This window comes from Saccopteryx leptura, chromosome 2 (assembly GCF_036850995.1).
Source record: "Saccopteryx leptura isolate mSacLep1 chromosome 2, mSacLep1_pri_phased_curated, whole genome shotgun sequence".
Classification (NCBI taxonomy): domain Eukaryota; kingdom Metazoa; phylum Chordata; class Mammalia; order Chiroptera; family Emballonuridae; genus Saccopteryx; species Saccopteryx leptura.
This window is the reverse complement of record NC_089504.1, coordinates 202,274,152-202,297,454: the sequence shown is the minus strand read 5'-3', so window position 1 is coordinate 202,297,454 and position 23,303 is coordinate 202,274,152. Positions and strand designations below refer to the sequence as shown.

Here is a 23,303-nt window from a genome sequence, read left to right as displayed (position 1 = left end):
CTTTTGTTGTGTAGCATTGTTTCATTTTAAATGTTTATATTAACTTTACATTTACATATTCTAAATCATATTATCATTATAAAAATGCAAAAGCAGAAAGACACTGCACTGTAATCACTTGATTTGAGATATAATTTAAAATATATGATGAATTGTAAATTAAAATAGAAACATTAATTAGCATTCTCCTGCTCTGACCAATAATAATCCTTTATAGTGGCAAAGTACATTGTAATTTACAATACACTTCAACATAAATTTCCTCAGTTAATTCACACCATGGCCCATATGGATCCAGGACTTTGCTAAAATTCCTACTATATTAACGGCACAGGGAACAAGCACACAGGTCTACAGCGTGTACTTCCTCCCACAGAAACAAAGTCACATGTCTGGTCTCAGGATACAACACCGGACTGGAATTTTAAGGCGTCTATAACACAAACACTATATAAAAATAATACAATTTAAAACTTCTACTTTTCTTACTTTACTTATTTGTTAAATTTAAAAACTGTCAAAACACAAGCATTATCTAAATATACTTATGTTTTTATTTAATATCAACATTTTCTGTTATAAATATTTTCTCTTGTTTATAGTTTTCTGATTACAATATTATCATCAGTCACGCACTCATTTTGAAACTTAGTTAACAAAGATGTCTACAATCCACAATACCTACATATTTTAATAGCTGAAAAATAACTTTCATAATCATAATAATACACTTCAACATTATAGGATGTAATCATTATTGAAATAAATCTCCACCCTAAGGATTTTCACTAAGAAAAATTAGAAAGAAAACTGATACACTTAAAACATGAAAAGTGAGCCCAGCAGTGCATAGGACACAAGGTTATCTTCACCCTGGTTGTCTTGTGCCGTGAGCACCACGACCCCCACCAAGGAGATGGCCGTGAGCAAGGTGTCAGAACCCACTGCCTGGCCGGTGCAGATTCCTCAGTCTGAGGGTAGTCTGGCTGTAGCTTTACCCCGTATTTTAGGTGGCTGCCCCACATGGATGGCCAGCATCCCCAGTCTGCGGGCAGATCTACAGCCAAGCATGTCGCCCTCACTGTCCTCCCAGGCAGAGAACACAGGCTCCACAAGAGACCCATCTCAGCACTGTTAGGGAGCTCCAGAACATTCTGCAAGAGAAATGACTTGACCTAAATGCCTGTATACAGACTGACTGGCTGAGATCTACAAAGCAAACCAACGAAAGCATAGCAACTAACAGAAGAACTAAACAGTGCCTGTAAGTCAGTTACATGAGTGTGGAACACAGGACCTATCACCTAGGATGCGGAGCAGGACATGCCCAGTGGGGGACGGTGGCCAGCCCCACAGGACCACATGGCCCTTCCCAGCTGGTGAGTCCCCTCACAGGACAGGTGGCCCCGTGAACAGCAACTCTTGACTGATGGAGAGTGTTTCCCTAGGATGCCGTAACTATCAAAGCACAAAATGCATTATGTGGAAAGTAGTTATACAAGACACATAAAGCAAAAGAAGAAGAGCAAACTGTAACAAGCATTCAATTTTTGAGTGTCAAGTTTGATTCTCACATGTTTGATTTCATACAGTGCTCCCTGCAGGTGTTCAGACTCTGACTGGATGGAGCGTCCATCAGCCACACAAACCCTGTTCTGTTCAGTTAAGTGACAGAAGCTGCCACTTGCAGAACAAAGAAGGCTTTAGGTTCCAGATGCGTTGAAGGCGTGTCCAATGACTGACTAGATAGACTGCCCAGTTACAGAACAATGTGGTGAGGTCATCCACTGGTGTCGGCCAGCTCCCACTGTGCTCTGGACTTGGAGACAGCCCCACTGGCTGGGGATGAGCGGCCACCCCATCGTGTCAGTACACCCTGCTCCTAACACAGGACACTCTGCAGACTCCATGTAGGTGGGGTGCACCTTTACCTACCTGAGAGCACTAGCAAGTTTTTCCAACATGATTTCCAAAAGGACCACCTCCAGAAGACGGCATTTCCAGGAGTGACGCTAAAGCTCCCCAGGCGCAGTTGCTGGCACTACAATGTCATTCCCAGAAGCACTACCTTCAGGAGGTGGGTCCTGGTGGGAATGACATCATAGGGGGACAAGCACTGTCAGCGCACCTGTGAAAGGCACAGAACAGTGGGTGACACGACACCTGTTAAGCCACATGCAGCACACGGATAGCTGTGGAGGGCTGTACCTGATCTCTTTGGTCTTCCTGAAAATAGATTTTCCCTCATTTTCCTTGCCAATATCAAAAAGGTCTGAGTACAGCTCCTTGTTCTTGTGGTTGACCTGGAAGAGCATGCAGCAGTCTGCATTCACCAAGTTTTTGGCATATATCTAAAGACAAACAGTGCAACACGGTGAGCGGCAAGAAATTAGGAGTGCACATGTCAACGTTATCAGAAATCAATTCTAATCGCAGCTAGTCTATACTCTAATTGGGTGGGAAGTGTGCACGATAATCAAATAAATAAAGGCACAAAAATACAAGGCACCAAATATACAGTCACTGCTGGTGCTCTGGCTCAAGCAGACACATCACAGACCAGCAGCCGCTGAGCGTCCGGCCGTGGTGCTCAGGCTGTGATGCAGCTGACCCTCCACTGGCCCCCACACAGTCAAAAGTCCAAGTACAACTTCTGACTCCCCCAAAACATAAGTCCACCGATTCTCTTGGTATCTGCAGGGGACGGGCTCAAAACCCGCAGAGAGAGCATCACGTCCCCTGTATGTCAGCAATTTTCAACTGGCGCAGCACAAGGAGCTTTGTAACGTACACTACCTGACTGTTCAGACAGGGGCACCGGCTGCTGTTCCCTAGATCGTCACACATAAATCATGACAGGCAACATAACAATGGCCGCCGGTGTGAATGAATCAAAATTGCACTTTTTTTTTGGTATTTAGAAAAAAATACAGCAAATTTCAAATTTCAGTCACCAACCAAACATCTTCACACCTTCACCGGCAGTGTGAACATGGAGGAGAATGGGACTCCAGGGCACAAACATGGTCAGCGTCCTCACTGACTTCTTGCCCGGTGTTGTCACCAAGTGCAGCAGTGGCTTCTGTCTCCATCAGGGCCCGTCGTGGGCCCTGACCCAAGCTGACGTGGTTTGAAACATCCACTCCTGTTCACTGAATGCACACCATTCTCCAACAGTAGCTATCCGGCCCTGAAGTGACCACTTACTTTGACACGTCGAGGAGAAAGTCGTTCAATTCCGTCTGTCTGCTTGGCAAGGCCCCGGCAAACCTGCCACACAGATAATGGTGATGGATTATAACAGAGTTTTGCTTATTTAAAACTAAAACTTTCAGAATCCTATTGACCTTATTTTATTTTAAAAGGTATAATACAATCACTTGGCTTATAATGTGATAACAGTCTCAGTGACAATCCATTTTTTCTTGCATGCTTCGATGTGCAAAGCGCTTCCCATGCACTGCCTGGCACTGACTGGCACACAGTGCAGGTGTGGGCCTGGCTTTTCAACCTGAGGCACAAGGACGTTCAGAGTCTCACTCGGGCCCGTCTGGGGGGGCACACTCACCTGCATCTGATGGATTGCTACTGAAGCCCAGGCCAGATTGGCTGTTGCCACCTAAAAAAAGAGGGTGACACATTTTCATGAGCCATGTGCAGACATTCCACCAAGGACTTGCACATAATCGTGCACAAAAAACTTTCTGAGGTCACTGCACTTTTGAATATTTTGCCAAACAAAAGCATTAAATGTGGACAAGATTTCTCTTTTACATTCCCCCTTCCTTACAATGGACTGGAATGCTTCCTTGTTCCTCTTAATTTTGGCTAAGAAAGAAAATAAATGGATTAAAAATTTTCAAGTCCAGTGATTTTAACATAAATTATTTTTAGTCTAATAAAGGCCTCTAATGACCACTCTAAAATGATGAGCCATTTCTAAAACTTTGCAGACAACTTCTCAAACTGCTAACTATTCTCCTTTTCTGTTATCTGTTCACTGAGCAAACATTAGCTGGGTCCCTGCCAGGTGCCAGGTGACTCTGGGCATGACATGCATCACCACTGAGGGTGGGAACAGAGACAGGGGAGAGAGAAAGGGAGGAGGCTGTGGGTGGGCTGGTGGCGGCTCTTGAGAAAAGGGGGAGCAGAGAGGAAAGAGGACACTGGACAGAAGCTGCTCAGGACGGCCTTGCTGACAGGGCCACCTTCCAGGGCCCCTACATGTGGTGGCTGGAGGTGGGGAGGACGAGGACGAGCACAGCACATAGGTGGGCAGCCTGGATCAGGGTCCCATGTGGCTGGAGGAAAGGAGAGGGAGAGTAAAAAATGCCTCTATTTCCAGTGTAATCAGTTCTTTCTCTAAAAACTGCAAAACAAGCACCTCAAAATAGTTTTTAATCATTGGTGTAAGTATCAAACATTGTTAAGCTGACGTGGTTTGAAACATCCACTCCTGTTCACTGAAGTGTATGATGAGCATCTCCCACGGGCCAGCCCTCACCTCCTGGTGGCTCACGCAGAAGGCGTCCCTGCCCCAGTGCCGGTACAGCTCCAGGATGCCAACCAGGTCCCCAATCACAGTGATGATCGGCAATCAGAGGACAGACCAGATTCGCGTCCCCGACTCCAGCCCAGTGCCTCTGAGAAACTGCTCGTCCTAAAAAGTAAAATGGAAAAAAGATACAAATTTGGTAAAAAAAATTGAATAGTAAAACTACAATTCTTATTCCTGTAAGAAATCACTTAGTACTTGTAAGCAATAATGAGCAGGCCTCTCGAGGAAAAACGAAATGACCATGACCACTGGGAACATGGTTTAAGAAAATGTTTAGGCCCTGGCCGGTTGGCTCAGTAGTAGAGCGTCGGCCTGGCGTGAAGGAATCCCAGGTTCGATTCCCGGCCAAGGCACACAGGAGAAGTGCCCATCTGCTTCTCCACCCCTCCCCCTCTCCTTCCTCTCTGTCTCTCTCTTCCCCTCCCACAGCCAAGGCTTCATTGGAGCAAAGTTGGCCTGGGTGCTGAGGATGGCTCCATGGCCTCCATCTCAGGCGCTAGAATGGCTCTGGTTGTAACAGAGCTACACCCCAGATGGACAGAGCATCGCCCCCTGGTGGGCATGCCGGGTGGATCGTGGTCGGGCGCATGCGGGAGTGTGTCTAACTGCCTCCCCGTTTCCAACTTCAGAAAAAAAAAAGAAAGAAAATGTTTATCTTGAGCGACACAGAACCCGTGGGCATGTCCTGCTCAGACTGCTACCTTTGTAAGGCGAGGTTTCATCAATTCATATATGTTAATTTCATGCAATAATAAAAGTAATTATGATGACTAGTATAATTATTCATCACCTGCTACTGTGCCTGAACTTTGATAAGGGCTTTGCAAGTACAACATCACAAGGGAAAATTACTCCAAATGTAGGGACCGTATGAAGGAAATTACATGTAAAATGTTTTTTTCTATTTTGAAGGTTAGAATAAGACAAAAGTGGTGTTAATGAAAGCCATTCTAACTGAACCTCAAAGACTCATATCAAATATTCAAATCATCCAACAGTTATCAATTTTTTTATCATAAGAAATAAAATAGGTTCTTTGACTTTAATTATTTCTAGCTTAGCAAATGCTCTAAAAAGAATACAGAGAAATCAGGCCCTGGCTGGTTGGCTCAGTGGTAGAGCATCGGCCTGGCGTGCGGAAGTCCCGGGTTCGATTCCCGGCCAGGGCACATAGGGGAAGCGCCCATCTGCTTCTCCACCCCTCCCCCTCTCCTTCCTCTCTGTCTCTCTCTTCCCGTCCCACAGCTGAGGCTCCATTGGAGCAAAAATGGCCCGGGTGCTGGGGATGGCTCCTTGGCCTCTGTCCCAGGCGCTAGAGTGGCTCTGGTCACGACAGAGCGACGCCCCGGATGGGCAGAGCATCGCCCCCTGGTGGGCGTGCCGGGTGGATCCCGGTCGGGCACATGCGGGAGTCTGTCTGACTGCCTCCCCGTTTCCAGCTTCGGAAAAATACAAAAAAAAAAAAAAAAAAAAGAATACAGGGAAATCAAATGAATCAATATCAAAATACCAATTCTATTTATTTAATTTTTGCTGTCTGTGGGATGCTTTTTATGAACCTGGAATAGCACAAATCTATACTTACAATTTACAAATCCTTTGAAAATTTGCATAGACAATAATACATTTTCAAATGACAACTTATATATCACTTGCCTTTAACACTTGCTTTTTAACACTGAAGTATCTGTGATGCATAGCACTGTCTTGGCTCAGGTTACGGACAGCACAACATGGGAGTCCACTGTGATGTGACTGCGACCACATGCTCTGTTTATTAGCCTCTGTCATGTCACATACTTGTCTTTTCTCTTTGTGGTGGGAATAAGTAAGATCTGGGATCTTAACAAGTTTAGTAATTATGTTATGTATCATTGCCTATATTCATACTATACAACATTTACTTTAAACCCTTTTCCTTTCTTAAATAAATTAACTAGCTACCTTACTTGTTCAAGGTCATACAGATCATCAGAGGCAGAACCAAACTTAAAACCCACATTTTATGATTCTAGTTTAGTAATTTTTCAGAACACACATGGAGAGCTGAGGTCATCTGAGACCAGCCAGCTCTGACCTGGTGGCCCGTGCACATCAGACTAGTGTAAGCCGCCTGGCCAAACACAGCCCAGACCACAGATGGGCCGGGCCCATATACTCGGGCACAGCAGGGGGCTGCTGTGTAACACTGACATTCAGGGCATCTCTCACATGGCAATGGCTGGCTACTTACTCATCTGCATCCTGTTAGAATTTATGAAATATAAGAGTTAGTTTGCAGGAAGATGAACATATATTTTTATGCTTAACTATATGGGCATATGTTCTACTAAAAACTATTCAATCTAGCTCTCAGTGGGTATAGAAAGTATGGTATTCTGAGTACAAAGGAGCTTGTTTACATAAAAATTCATTTATCAAACTGTATCTTGCTTTAGTAAAATGGCTATGTTACAACATCAGAATAAGTGGTCTTTCTAATGAAACACTTCAGGGTACACATAGCACAGCGAGTGGAAAGCCACGTACCTCAAGGATGTCCTCCACCAGCAGAGTCTTCCTGGACTTGGCCACTTAGGCTGAGGTGGTGGTGCCCTGGGCAATGGGCCCCATGGGGACTAGTCATGGCTTCCCTTCCTTGACCCCAGGGGGGGGGGGGTGAACATGCACAGGCTCTGGCAAGAAGAAGGCGACACATGTCAAGGGCTGCCCTGCGTGCTGCACAGCAGAGACTTCTGGGGATTGCCTGGCAGGCCCCCGAGGTCTGGGCACCGGGGGAGAGACCAGGACGAGAGGGGCAGGTGCTTTGTGATGAGGAGACAGAGTGAGGAGAAACTCACACATTCCCCGCGCTCACAAGACACAGAACTTCAATGAACGTCTGTGCACAGGAGGGCTCTGAAAATAGCCTCCTATCTGATCCGTACAAAATACTAAAATTAAATTTAAAAAAGTGGTCCTTAGGCTGATGACAGTGCCACACCGGAACGACACACAAGAACCAGGCCCAAGCTCCCCACAGACTTGGCCCACAGCTCTGAAGACAGGACAGTTGCTATAGTTAAAGGGGTTTGGTTATACTTTTAATTTTCATCCAGAATCTTTCTTTCTGAAAACATTTTCTTATCTTGCAACCCAGTCATTCCCTCCCTTAACCTGGACCGCCTGCAAAATGCCTGGGGGTGGGGTAGAGTTCTGACATGATCTCTAAGTAAACATTTTAAAAATATGATCAGTTATTTTGACTAAATCAAATCCTATTTTTAAATAACTACCTATTAAATCAGAACAGCTTCTCTAAACAAATAATCTAGAGATGGGGGCAACATTCTGCTGTAAACTGTATTACAATTATCCACTCAATTTGAAACTGACCAGGGTTCAGGTGAATTCTCCCAGCAGCACTTTTAACTCACACTGGACTGCTTTATCTTAAAGGCTGAAGACCTTCGGAGGCAATTAAGCATTAGGCAATCCCCTTAAGCTAAACATGTCTCTATTAACTCTCATCATTAGTAAGCTAGTTCTAAGTGAAGACAGTGAGTTGGGGGTATTTATGAACCTATCACTTGAGTAGTTTTCAAGCTCTATAATGTCAAAGACCCTTTCTTTCAAATTAAGTCTTACTCAACACAAGAAAGTGTGCCTTATAGCCCAGAGCTCTGTCAGTTGGCTGGGAACAGGGGCCAGGAAAATGGTGTTGCCCACCTCCCACCCCTGCTGCTTTAAATAAGTCACCCTGTTAAGGGTAGCAGCTACGCTCCAAATATGTTTATCCACACTGCCTCTGCATCAAGATGGTTGCTAAGTAGTATTTGCTGGTAAGTACATGCCTGTAAAAATATATTCTAAATGTTTATTTTTTAAAATGTTCAAATACAAGTCATGCACTTTAAAAAGATTTTAAACATTTAACTATATATGTGATAAATGACAATGTCACCTTATTTAGTTTGAAAGAGACTAGAAATCAGAATCCCTTTTCCAAGCTGCTGTGATTCTATGTACTCTGCACCAATTCCCACACGGAGTGGCTGAGGTGAGACCTCTGTTAGACATAGGAACTCACTGTCCCAACACAACTCTGGGCGCAGTAAGACCGAGGGAAGAGTAGAAAAATGAATCAAGAACCGGAAGAGAGATGATTCCAGGACAGATGTAAAGGATGTGGTGTATTTAACTTGAAGACAAGACAGAAGTGAGGATCTTCCCAAACTCTGAGCAGTTCACTGCAAGGATGCTGCTGGGCACGCAAGCACTGGTCCTCTCTGCACCAGAGAGGATGTGCAGGAAGTGAACTCTGGCTGAACTAAGTGTGAGGCAGCTCTGAGAGCCCCTGGGTGGGTGGGTGGGGGGGAGGAAACCCCAGAGCACGCCCCAGCCCGGCTCCTCCTCTTGCTATTAGTACAGTTGCTGACCTTGTTGTTTGAGGCATATGACACACACCTTTTCTGGATGACTCTGCTCTATGCCCATTACAGCTGGATTTAGCATCTTCAAGTTATATACTTCACACCATAATGCAATACTGATAATATAGCTTATATATTGCTCTATTAGATCATTTGTTTAATATCATAAAACACTTATTGCCTCGCTACAGTGTTTCTATATAAAAAAACAGATAAGCAAACACTGGACTAGCATATATGGAAAACTATTCTATTATACTTGCTGGCAATAAATGGTTTATAAGCCTTTCAATTACTTGACTGAATCTGAAAAATCTCTCTTTATGGATAAATAATTATCAAAAACTTAAATAACTCTTTACAGTGGGAACTTTATACTTGTTTTAGTCACTAGCTCGCAAATTTTTTTTATCGTATTTACCAAACAGAAATGAAATGAGAGCTGAGGGCAGGAGCTGACAAAACATTAGCCCATATCACACTGGCACACGCAGGCCAGAGCCCAGGCAGGAGCATAAAATGGGGACCACTGTCAGACAGGCACCTGTCTCTGTATTCCACAGCCTCACATACTGTCATCTGCACTAACAGTTTCCTATACTATTGGAAGATTTTAAGTTTTGGAGTTTTTTTCTTTTTTTTTAAGACTTTATTTATTCACTTGAAAGGAGAGAGAGAGACAGAAAAAGGGAAAGAGAGAGAAGTGGGGAAGGAGCAAGAAGCATCAACTCCCACATGTGCCTTGATTGGGTAAGCCCAGGGATTCGAACCTGCGACCTCAATGTTTCAGGTCGAGGCTTTATCCCCTGCACCACCACAGGTCAGGCTTTTTTTTTTTCACTCATAAAATCCACCTATGTAAAAGCTCCCCCCTTAGCATCTACTGCTGACTGAAGGTCAGCTACTGGTCTGAGCTGTGAGGTTTCTAACTCGTGTTCACTACACTCTCTGGTGGATGGAATGACAGGCAGCTATTCCTGCAAACCGAAAAATTCAGTAACAAACCTCTGACTTTCGTGTGTGTTACAGGATGAAGGAAAAGTTGTTAAAGCTACCTTTTTTCCCTGGTACTAACCAAACAGACAGCTATGTCCTGAAAAGCCTTCTTTCTCCCGCTGCTCTAACTTCTACCGCCATCACATACTGAGTCCCCAGAACACCCGTGTCTGCCTCTGAGCACCGTTCAGTCCCCTTGGGTTGCTTGTTAGCCACACTGCTTTAATTCCTGTAACTTCAGAGTACATATTTCCTCTGGCAAGGCAAGTCTTGCTTTGGTTCATGATTTATTTTAGTAGACACATCCTGCGTTTTTGGTTGGCGAGGGGACTGCACTAATGCGTTAACAAACGATGGGTGCAAATTATGTTCTAAAGAGGCTTTCAAAGAAAACAAGAGCCTTATTTCTCAAACTCAATCGTGACTTTTGACATAGGATTTCACTGAGGTGTTCAAATTAATAAGATAAAAATATACTAACTATTTTCATAAAGAATGGTTGAAAACTGCTCTTCATAAAAAAACACAATATTTTAAAGTGTGTTAAGACTTCTTGGCAAACATTTACAATATCTAATTTGCCCATGAAATCCAGTGTTGGACTGAGTCTGTAAAACTGGTCACTGCTCTAATGTAATATACAGACAGCTATAAAAACTTCTGCTAGCACAAAAAACAATAAACTGAAAGAGAAATTAAGGACACAATCCCCTTAACTATTGCAACAAAAAGAATAAAGTACCAAGGAGGTAAAAGACTTATACTTGGAAAATTGTAAGACATTATAAAAAGAAATCAAGGAAGATACAAACAAGTGGAAGCATATACTGTGTTCATGGATAGGAAGAATAAACATCATTAAAATGTCTGTATTACCCAGAGCATTCTATAAGTTCAATGCAATTCCTATTAAAATACCAATGTCATACTTCAAAGATACAGAACAAATATTCCAAAAATTTATATGGAACCAAAAAAAAACAAGAATAGCCTCAGCAAACTTGAAAAGGAAGAATAAAATGGGAGGTATCATACTTCCTGATATCAAGTTATACTACAAGGCTATTGTACTCAAAACAGCTTGGCACTGGCATAAGAACAGGCATATAGATCAATGGAACAGAGAACCCAGAAATAAACCCACACTTTTTTGGTCAATTGATATTTGACAAAGGAGGTAAGAGCATACAATGGAGTATAGACAGTCTCTTTAATAAATGGTGTTGGGAAAATTGGATAGGTACACACAAAAAAAATAAAACTAGACCACCAACTTACGCCATTCACAAAAATAAACTTAAAATGGATAAAAGACTTAAATTTAAGTTATGAAACCATACACGTCTTGGAATAAAACATAAGCAGTAAGCTCTCCAACATCTCTCATAAAAATATTTTTCTCCACAGGCAAGTGAAATAAAGGACAGGATGAACAAATGGGACTATATCAAACTAAAAAGCTTTTGCACAGCAAAAGACACCATTACAAAATACAAAGACAACCCACACAATGGGAGAATGTATTCGCCAATAGGTCTGATAAGGAGTTAATAAAGAACTTTATAAAGAACTTTATTTATAAAATTTATAAAGAACTTCTGAAACTCAACACCAGGAAGGTAAACAACCCAATTAAAAAATGGGCAAAGGACCTGAATAGACACTTCTTCAAAGAGGACATACAGATGGCCAATAGGCAGATGAAAAAATGACAGTGAGTTAGAAACTATCTCACTGTCTATATATACTCCATTGTATGCTCTTACCTCCTTTGTCAAATATCAATGTCAACATCACTAATCATTAGAGAAATGCACAATGAGATATCACCTCACACCAGTCAGAATGGCGCTCATCAACAAAACAACACATAATAAGTACTGGCGAGGGTGTGGAGAAAAGGGAACCCTCCTGCACTGCTGGTGGGAATGCAGACTGGTGCAGCCATTATGGAAAACAGTATGGAGATTCCTCAAAAAATTAAAAATCGAACTGCCTTTTGACCCAGCCATTCCACTTTTAGGAATATATCCTAAGAACACCAAATCACTGATTTAAAAGAAGAAATGCACTCCCATGTTTATGGCAGCATTGTTCACAATAGCGAAGATCTGGAAACAGCCCAAATGTCCGTCAGTGGACCAGAGGATGAAAAAGCAGTGGTATATATACACAATGGAATACTACGTAGTTGTGAAATAGAAGGAAATCTTATCTTTTGTGACAACATGGATGGACCTGGAGATTATTATGCTAAGTGAAATAAGCCAGGCATAGAAAGAAAAGAATCATATGACCTCACTTATATGTGGAATCTAATGAACAAAGTGAACTGAGGAACAAAATAGAGGCAGAGGCAGGGTCACAGCGGCCAGAAAGACAGCAGTCAGAGGGAAGAGGGATGAAGGGATGGGATCAGAGAAGGTAAAGGGATTCATGAAACTGTATATACATAATACAGAGATATAGGTAACAGGACAGAAAATCTCAGGGGGAAGGGGAGAGGGAGCTTGAGGGAAGGGGCAAAGAAGAGTAAAGGGGGGGTAATGGGGGACAAAGGGGTAGAGGGGGTGGGAGTTATACTGAATGGGACACTTGAAGCCATGTTAACACAATAAATTAAAATTAATAAAAAAATCAGAAAAAAAAAAGAAATAAAGTATGCATCCCTAAAAAAAAAAGAAACTTCTACTAGCACAAACACTTTTCAGAGACTAGAGATAAAAAACTACAACTGAATGCAAGGAAGTCTTTCAAAGCTTCAATCCTAACCAGCGCTGCCCTCTCCAGAGTGGAAGTTTCTGCGCTTCAGCGTGCAGCCTGACAAGTGACGCTGAGTCCTTCACTCCCACTGGAAGCTGCTCTGTGGTGACAGACCTCAGTCCGCCACCTCCAAAAGCAGCAGGGTGACAGTTAGCTTTCCAATTTTTCAGAGAAACTAAACGCACGAGCCAATACTTTATAGTAACAACAAACTTTCTTACATATATTTTTTTTTTTTGTATTTTTCTGAAGCTGGAAACGGGGAGAGACAGACAGACTCCCGCATGCGCCCAACAGGGATCCACCCGGCACGCCCACCAGGGGCGACGCTCTGCCCACCAGGGGGCGATGCTCTGCCCCTCCGGGGCGTTGCTCTGTCGCGACCAGAGCCACTCTAGTGCCTAGGGCAGAGGCCAAGGAGCCATCCCCAGCGCCCGGGCCATCTTTGCTCCAATGGAGCCTCGGCTGCGGGAGGGGAAGAGAGAGACAGAGAGGAAGGAGGGGGTGGGGGTGGAGAAGCAAATGGGCGCTTCTCCTATGTGCCCTGGCCAGGAATCGAACACGGGTCCCCCGCACGCCAGGCCGACGCTCTACCACTGAGCCAACCAGCCAGAGCCTCTTACATAAAGTTAAGTAATCTTATAGAGAGAAGATTGGTAATTATCATCACAGCCAGTCAGCTGGCTCAACAAGGAAATAAAACAGCACTGAAATTAGTAAAAAGCAAATTAAAAAAGAAAGATGTGGTGGAAAGCGGAACAGACTCACAGTTTATTTTAATATAAAAACCTAATTTTATAGTGAAGTGGGAACATGGGTCCCATGAACAGCAGTTACTTGTGTCTCACTTGATCAACACCGATTCTCAATTTCCTTTCCACACACAGTTCAAAGATCACTTTACTCATGAAGCTTCATTTTTATGTAAAGGCTTTACCTCATAACCAGTTAAATCTTAGAAATATTTTTTAAGATGAAAAAAGGATTGAGGTGTACTATTATTTTTCCTACAGACAGCAGATGGCACTAGCTGGTAAGTGAATGCAGACCCATGCAAATGGCATGAGCAACCAGCCCACACTCCCACCCAGAATCTGAATTAGAAAAGTAACTCGGCAGAATTCTTGAGAGTAAACCACCTAAAGTTTACTGCACAACTGAAAAAGTCACACAATTATTGTAAACCACTGGCTCCAACTGGCTTCCAAAATCAACAGATGAAATGCTATCTATGCACTTACTTTATGTTTTAAATTCTTTTAAATATTGTTAAAGCCTACAAGGTCTTCCACTTTTACAAACAGCTACTAAAGATAACACAAGAAAACTGCAATGATGACTTTATGAAGTTTGTTACATATCAATTAGCTGGAGTATGTGACCAGCTACAAAAAGAGAAAAACTAAAAACATAAGTCGAATTAACAAAATCTTAACCACAGAAAAAGAGTTTTGTTCAAAAATCATCTCCAGAGGACCCTGGACAGTCAGGTCAGACGCTGCTTGGGTCAGGACACAGAACCCTGCTTCCTTTCTGGGCTCACCATTTCTCACAGATTGCTGCTTCTTTCTAGAAGTCCTTTATTTTCCCTGCTTATCTACTGAGTGGGTGGGCTTCCAGGCTCTGCTCAAAAAGGGCTGATCATACAGGCTGCTTTTAATGTGATTCCCCAGCACCCATCCAAAGCAGGTCCCTGGGCACCATGGCCCCTCCCTCAGGCCCCCCGCCCCGCTTCACACCCCCCACCTCAGGCCCCTCCCTGACTGCTCTTCACACCATGAGCTCTGACTTAGTGTGGATTCCTCAACTCCCCACTACTGCTTGCACATTCTTTGATGGCAGAAATGACTCATTATTTATCATAGTATGCTCAGTAATTTAGCAATTTTTGCTACACAGTAGGTGTTTGAAATGGTTTGCAGGATGAAGAATATTCATGACATAATATTTCAGCAGTGGAGGTTAAATTAACTTTTAGAAAGTTTAAGACTCATCCAAGTCACAAAGTAGCAGACTGCACTCACACAATCTAACTCCAAAATCAAACTCCTTTGAAAAGCTATTCACTGGGAAGCTTTACTTCTCTTTGCAAGCTCTGAAACAGAGTTTCTCTGAAACAAGGGTTCAGTTCTCTCTCCTGAGGGGCTGTGCCAGTGCAATGTGCCTAGGCAGGTGCAGGACCCTATTCAAGATAGTCACTGCGTCCAGGCTGAGTAACTGCCTACACTGTGTCCTGAGACAGCTGGGAATGTGCCTCCACAGGCTGCAGGTGGCAGTGAGCTGTGCTCTATGTCAGGTAACCAGCAGCACATGGTCAGGCCTATCCCACGGCAGATGGGAACAGGCATCCCTGAGGGGCCCCCACCACAAAAGCATCTGAACCATGACTATCGCCACTCAGGGAGCTAGACTCCTTAGTAACTCTGTCCCACAACTTTGAATCATCTTCAACAAACCTAAAAAACAAACACATTTTGAAAGTGCTTAACTTTTGTTCTCATTTTATTTTACTGCAGATTATGTACAGAAGGGACACAGACTGTCCACCATGATGAAACAACTTCTGTGCAAAACTGTAAATCTAAAAATGCCATTTGCAAAATAGCACACCACCAAAACCAAAACAACTGATAAATTACAAGATTTTATGCCTAAATGTTTTCATTTTGGTAAGATTATGGGCTAGTAATAACCACATATAGAAGCCAAGTACAAGATGAGTTTCAAGTACTTAATTACAATGTTATCAAGTTGTTAACATAGTATTTTTTATTACAAACTTATGATATTTTCCTAAGTAGAGCACAAAAAAAGCAAACAAACCCTAATTGTTGATACTTAACGTTGTTGCACTCGCCAAGGAAATACAGTGCAAATCCATCGGCTTTGGTGGCTGTCAGGTAACAGGAAGAAACACGGTGAATAGAGGAGCACAGGGCAGGCTCTCCAGGGTGAGCTCTGCGGGAGCCTTCTCAGTGGTCTGTGAACAAACGTCACTCAAGCCACACAGCACACAGAACAGAGTGGCAGCACGCAGAACAGAGTGGCTTACCGATTCGCTCAGTTACATAATTAGAGTATTTTCATTCACATTCATCAGCTATTGCAAATTTTAAGATGTGACATCCTCAAATAATATAGTCCTCAGTGTACTGTTTAATAACATATTTGTCAAACATTAAAATCAGTATTAAAAATATTTTTAAAGTTTGGTAATTGTATTTAATTGTTAAGGTATTAAAAGCACTGGAATTGATATTCATAATATTGAATGACCAATATAAGCACCAACCAAGAAGAATTATGTACCTGTGTGTGTCATCACTGAGGACAACATAGTTTGGCTTTTCTGAAATGGCTTCAGGGCCATCTGACGGCAATGACCAGGGCAGTAAATAGACCAAATCTTGGAAGAGTCGCCCCAGCTGAAGGCGGCTTACCCCCTTCTGACCTGTGTGGCCTTTGTAAGAGGTCTGGCCTGTCTTTGCCAAAGCCTTCTTGCCAGTAAAATGGTGATAATCATACAAAGAGGCCATATCAATTTAAAATGCTTCTTCCTTACAAATTAATAATTTCTTGTATAAATGTGATTTAGTTCAATATAACTATATAAAGAAAACCAGGTTTTATTTATTTATTTATTTATTTATGAATGAAAAACCAGGTTTTAATTAGAAGACATAGTATACTCCATTTAAGCATCAGGTAGATACATATTTTGTCATTCTGGTAGTTTCATAATAAAATATTTTCACCTTACATTTAACCCAAGAATAGCAGTACATGAATGATGCTTATGTGACTGGGCAAGGACACCGTCTGGGCCCTTTCCTGCAGTGAGACAAGGACTCCAGGCTCCAGTGTCCATCCTGGGGGACCGCGAGGGCCTTACCCACTTGGATTATGCGGCTGAGCTTATACAGGAGCAGCTTGTTGTTGCTGCCCGTGTCCAGCTGCTGCTCTATGTAGCTGCTCAGCTCCTACAGCATGCCCTGCATGTTCGTGTCTTGGTACTTTCAATAAAAAATAAAAACAAAAATAAATGGCACAATTAAATATAATAAAATAAAAGTTCCTTAGTTTGTAAAACATATATACTATCTACATATATGACTTGCTATACATACTCCTGGTTATGCTTTCATAGAGCATGATTTAATATATAGTCTACTATAAAAATTGATTGCAAACTAAAAATGTTATGAGTTACTTAGAATTATCTTTAGACTTCATGCATGCCTATTTACATTAAATCTCAAATGTTACAAATTACAACTTTTTTCTAAAGTTGTATGTCTTATGTAGCAGGCAGAAGTTGGCTGAGTGGAACATCGTGAGAGGGTAGAAAAGTCACCCTTATGCACTGCCCCAGGTGAGACCAAGTTTATTACTGTCCTGTCCCCTGCACCAGTGTGGCTACCACCCAAGTTCCACCCCAGTGCTCCACTGGAAAAGGCCAGAGCTCATCCTGCCCCCTCCCCCGCATGTTGCTACAGTGATCCCCCAGCAAACCCAGGCTGCAGGCATGGTCCAGGCCCCGGGAACACAGCGGGTAGACAGGGCCTGGAGAGAAGGCAGAGGCTGAGCTAGAGCAACTCCGGGTACCAGCCCCACTGTGTCTTCCCCAAAGGCGCTGGTTCTGACATAAGCTTCCCTCCATCCAGCTCATCTTCCTAGGCCTCCTCTCCACAACAGTCCAAGGTGAACTTGAAAAATAAAATGCAATTCTCTCACTGCCAGGCCTCCAAGACCCCTGGGCTTCCCAAGCACTTAAAATAACAGACAGAATGCGTGGTGTCCTCCCCCACCACACAGTGGGGGGTTGTCCATCTCAGAAGCTCTCAGACATCCACTTCCCCCTGACCAAGTGGGCACCTTTCTCTCCCATGGCCTGCAGCTGTTGTCTAGCACTGTTCTCAACAGACACATGTGGGATGGATAAATGGAGGGAAAGATGAGAGAATGAGTCCACCACGCCACAGTCTGCTCCACACGGGCCCTCCTCTAGGCGCACTGGAGGAGCAGGGAGACTAAACTCCAGTCCTGGAGAAGCCGACGTTCCAGGTATAAAAGAACGAACAGTAACCACACAGCGTGGGAGAAGGCCAGAGGCGTAATGCAAGGTGGGCAGCAGGGTGAAAGTGGGTTCCCTTTTTCAGCAGGACCTGGGAAGGCAGGCTCAGTGACATGGGACTTACAGACAGACTCCAGGGGCACCAGATATCCTGAATGCCTGCAGCGTGCCAATCGGCCCCCAGCTGTCTTGGATGGAATGCTAAGTGCCCACCAGCTCCCTCTGCCTCTGTCCTACAGAAAGACTCCAGGGCCAGCAGCCCCAGAAATTGGAGTGTGGAGAACAATGTGTAGGAAGTCCAGTACACACCAAAAAGCATGATGAGATCTAGCCTAACAAAGACTGGGTCTCAGAGGCTGAAACGGAGAAAAAGGGTAGCAGTGGATGAAGGAAAGTTCTTTTTTAAAAAATTAAATTTAATGGAGTGACATTGGTCAATAAGAGTACACAGGTTTCAGGTGAACATATCTGTAACATCTGAACTGTTGTGTTGTGTGCCCATCACCCAGAGTCAAACTACTTTCCTTCACCGTATATTTGTCCCTCTTTACTCCTCTCCCCTCCAGCCCCCACTCCCCCAACCTTCTCCCCCTGGTAACCACCTCCCTTTTATCTATGGCCATGAGTCTCAGTTTTATATCCTACCTATGTGTAAGATCATATAGTTCTTGGCTTTTTCTGATTTACTTATTTCACTTCATATAATGTTCTCAAGGTCCATCCAGGTTGGCATAAATGGCAATATGTCATCATTTCTTATGGCTGAGTGGTATTCCACTGTATAAATGTACCACATCTTCTTTATCCTATTCTCTACTGAGGGACACTTTGGTTGTTCCCATGTCTTGGCCACTGTGAATAATGCTGTGGTGAACATGGGGGTGCATGTGTCTTTGTGTGCCAGTGTTTTCAAGTTTTTTAGGTAGATTCCCAGTAAAGGGATTTCTGGGTCATATGGTAGTTCTAGCCTTAATTTTTTGAGGAACCACCATTCTATTTTCCATAATGATTGTACCAGTTAACATTCCCACCATCAGTGAATGAGGGCTCCTTTTTCTCCACAGGCTCTCCAACATTTATTCACTGTCTTTTTCATAATAGCCGATTTAACAGGTGTGAGGTGGTAAGTCATTGTAATTTTGATTTGCATTTCCCTAATAGTTAGCGAAGATGAGCATCTTTTTATGTATCTGTTGGCCATTTGCATGTCTTCTTGGGAGACATACAAATCTGTTGTCTGTTCAGGTCCTCTCCTCATTTTTTAATTGGATTATTTGCTTGCTTGTTGTTGAGCTTTGTGTGTTCTTTATATATTTTGGATATTAACCCCTTATTGGAGCTGTTTGTAAACATCATCTCATTTGGTTGGCTGCCTTTTGGTTTTGTTGTCAGTTTCTTTTGCTGTGCAGAAGCTTTTTAGTTTGATATAGTCCCGTTCATTTATTTTTGCCTTTATATCCCTTGCCTATGGGTCAAATTCATAAAATGTTCCCTACAATCAAGATCCGTAAGTTTAGTACCTATATTTAGGTCTTTGATCCATTTTGAATTAATTTTTGTGCATGGGAAAATCTATAATCAACTTTCATTCTTTTGTATATGGCTTTCCAATTTTCCCAGCTCCATTTATAGGAAAAGCTTTCTTTTCTCCATTGTCAAAGATGATTTGTCCATATATATATGGTTTCATTTCTGGGCTGTCGATACTGTTCCATTGGTCTGTATGTCTGTTTTTCTGCCAATACCATTAAATTTTTATTATCATAGCTCTGTAGTATAATTTGAAGTCAGGTAGTATGATATCTCTGGCTTCATTTTTTTTCCTCAGGGTTGCTTTGGCTATTTGGGTTCTTCTGTGATTCCATACAAATCCGGTGATATTTTTTTGTGATATTTATTTTAAAAATTACTTTGGGATTTTGATGGGGATTGCATTAAATTTGTACATTACTTTGGGTAATTGGACATTTTAACTATATTGATTCTTCCAATCCATGAACATGGACTATTTTTACATTTCATTGTATCTTTTTCAATTTAATAATGCCTTGTAGTTTTCAGTATACAAGTCCTTCACAACCTTTGTTAAGTTTATTCCTAGATATTTTTGTTGTTGTTGTTACAATTGTAAAAAGAATTGTTTTTTCAATTCATTTTCTGAAGTCCTACTGTTGGCATACAGATAGCAGTGGACTTTTGTATATTGATTTTGTATCCTGCCACTTTACTGTATTTGTTTGTTTCTAATAGTTTTTTGGTAGGGTGTTCACTGTGCCCATCAGGTTGGCTGAGATCTGGTCCTGATGTGACTGACACTGAACATCACTGAAACGCCCGAGGTCCCAGGCATGTGATCTGGTCTTAGTCAGGTGGGAGTGCAGAGTGGATTTATTCAGTAGGACTTGTTTACCTAGCTCCTAAGCATGTCCCAAGACACATCCGTCCCTGAGGCTATGAGTTGGGCATTCCTGAGACTGCTGGCCATTGTGCAGAGCTCTGTGGTGACGGCCCCAGCAGGTCCTGAGCCCCCTGTGGTAACTAGAGTTTTACAAACACATCTGGAAAACATATCCTCAGAACCTGGCAGGATTCCCAGACTGTCAGGTTTCTACCTGGGAAAGGGATGGGGAATCTGAGGAACAATTCCCCCATCAGCAAGAACAGAGAAAGGCACTTTAATGCAGCTGTGTGCAGTGCTCAGATTGATGGCCAGCTGCTCACCATCTTTTGGACAGGAAATGTCACACACAAGTGAGAACCAGAGACATTCTGGGACATGGGCACTGATCATGAGGTTTCCTTTAACCACATCTCTGGGCTTCAGTTTTCTCGACTGTGTAACATGAAGGTTGAAATGGATTCTCTTTAAACTTTTTAATACTAGCTATGATCGTCAGTGAACTAGGATTTTAATTTGTGCTGTCATTTAAGCTTCATTTTCTAATCTTTAACCCCACACTTGGGTTACTACACCCTGTTTCCTTTGATTACATAAGTATCACAAGATCAAAATGTTTTAGGATAATTGCTATTCATATTAATGTAATGTTAACTCTCAAATATTAAAGGCTTATCTATATAGTGGATCATTCAAACCACCATCCACTAACACTTAGATGACACATATAAATGTGAAATCATAAGCTTATCTGTCACTCCTGAGTGCCAGTGTTCTGGGACAGGCAGAGGTAGCAGGTGGGGATAAATGTCAAGTCATGTGTTTCTAAGATGCTCTTATGAAATGAAAACAACATAATCAAAAAAGCTTACTAAGGAATCAATTCAGTCAGTTCTATGAACCTGTAATTCTGTGGCTTGAGTATCAGAAATTTATAATAGAATATTAATGACGTTGTTAAGAACTGGTATTTTCAAAACATTTTTTTATTTTTTAATTAAATGTATTGGGGTAACTTGGTTAAGATAATACAGGTTTCAAGTGTACATGTCTATGATACATGATTGGTATAGTGCATCACGTGCCCACCACCCAGTCACTCTCCTTCTGTCACCATGCATTTGAGCCCCTTTACCCTTCACTGCCTCATGCCCCTCCCCTCTGGTGACCAACATGCTGTTCTCCACCTCTATGAGTTTTTGTTTTTGTTTGTTTGTTTTTAACTGCACAAAATCTTTTCACTGCCTTTGTTATATGACTTCTTATAGAAGATGTTTCATTGGTCATTTAGGTTAAAATGAAACCTTAAACTGAAACAGTAATTTGATAATCCAACTTAGCAATGTGTATTAAAATCCATGAAATACTCATGTTCTTTGACTCATGACCTCAGGCCTCAACATGTTTCCTCAGGAAACATTTACAGGAAAAAAAAACTGCTAAATACATAAATAGCCTATGAAAAATCAGAAAGAATTTAAAGCTCCACACATAGAATGAGAAAGTAAAAGTCATCAGAGAGAACTCAATGGGATATCTGTAGTCATTAAAGATAATATTAGACAGCATAATACCATAAAAATACAGCATAGTACAATGCAAAAAGCAAAAATAAAAACTATGTAAATACATTCATGTAAAGGAAAAACTAGAAGGACATATTATTTACTGATATTACTGACTGGCGCAGAAAGATCACGGCCTGCCAATGAATGGATGGCCCTTTCCACACCCTCATGCATGAGCTCTGCACATCTGTCCACCTGGACAACCCCCAGCTGCTCCCTTTTTTACCAAAGCCTCCCTCTACCCCTGGAGCTTAATACCGATCCCTGCAATTCCTCTGTAACCTCCAAGGCCTCCAAGAGAAACAATATGTTACCTTTCTGCCCTAACTAAAACCTTCCTGCCTTCCTGATGAGACTGCTTCCTTGACTAGAACTATCACATAATGTAAAATTAACCTGTAGGATGCATGGACATGGGTGTTAAGCAGATAATTCAGAAATGTCTTTAAAAACACAGTAATAAGTAGTATATAAATATGAACAGAAGACCAGCTCTTCCAGGAAAACCAGAAATTGGAATTCCACGACCTTGCCTCACCTCACTCTAATAAACAGCCAAAGAAGAAAATGCAGAGAACATGGACCACTCTGGCCGCCACATGCCATAAATTTTAAGGCAACTTCACCAAACAGAATACCAATGAAGCCAAAGTGAAGAGTCCTAAGGGCTTACTTAAAATTCCTTTTCCCAAGAAATGGCACTGTTGCTAAAGTAAATGATGAATACTCTGGGGAAATCAATGGCCCAGGACCCCATCTCACCTGATACACGCAGAGGCTCCCACACCCTCCAGCAGGGGGGCTCTGTGGCAGGAATACACTGAGCAGTAAAAGCAGGGAAACCGCAGGATGACTGAGAGAACCAGCACCCAATCATTAACCTGCATGGACAGGTCCTCCTCTGGACCAGCCAGTTACAAGGAAAACAGGGAGATGGAACTAGGATTCCAGCAGAGCAATTCCTTCCTATTAAACCAGAGCATCCACGGAGGTGGACGTCCCCTATGGGAAAGCCCAGTGCTCCATTCCCAAGACTGAAGTGGTGCTGTTGACCCTCCCTCGCCAGCCCTACAACCTAGGATCTAACAGAAGAATTGTAATAGTATTTACATTCATAGTAAGCAGAGACAAAGAAATTCTAACTACAAATACCAAGCCTAACATCATTTCAAGATAAACATTAAAAAAGAGACTTCTCAACAAGTATTGCAACATTATAAAAAGAAGGAACGCCTACCAAAAATACACAAGGTGTTATGATTATAGCAGTACAGCCAGGAAAATCTCACTTCAGATGCTGTCCAAGGATGAATTCATTCCAAATTAATGTTAGCAAAGTGTCTGCTCTGCACCCTTAAAGAATTAAAGCATTAACAACAAGAAATTCTCAGTGACTTCCTAAGAAAGACTGAAATGAAAGGAAAGCACCAAAATAGAGAAGTAACTTAAAGTTAAAAGAGCCACTGCGAATGAGTCTTTATAAATGCAGTTATAGTTTACAAATAAGAACAGAAGACCAGCTCTCAGAATTCAA

The 23,303-nt window shown here is 42.3% G+C and overlaps 1 pseudogene; it reads right to left on the bottom strand.

Annotated features, from left to right (window-relative positions):
• The window catches only part of LOC136393954 (cAMP and cAMP-inhibited cGMP 3',5'-cyclic phosphodiesterase 10A-like), an 85,376-nt pseudogene that overhangs the window by 33,507 nt on the left and 28,566 nt on the right, over positions 1-23,303 (bottom strand).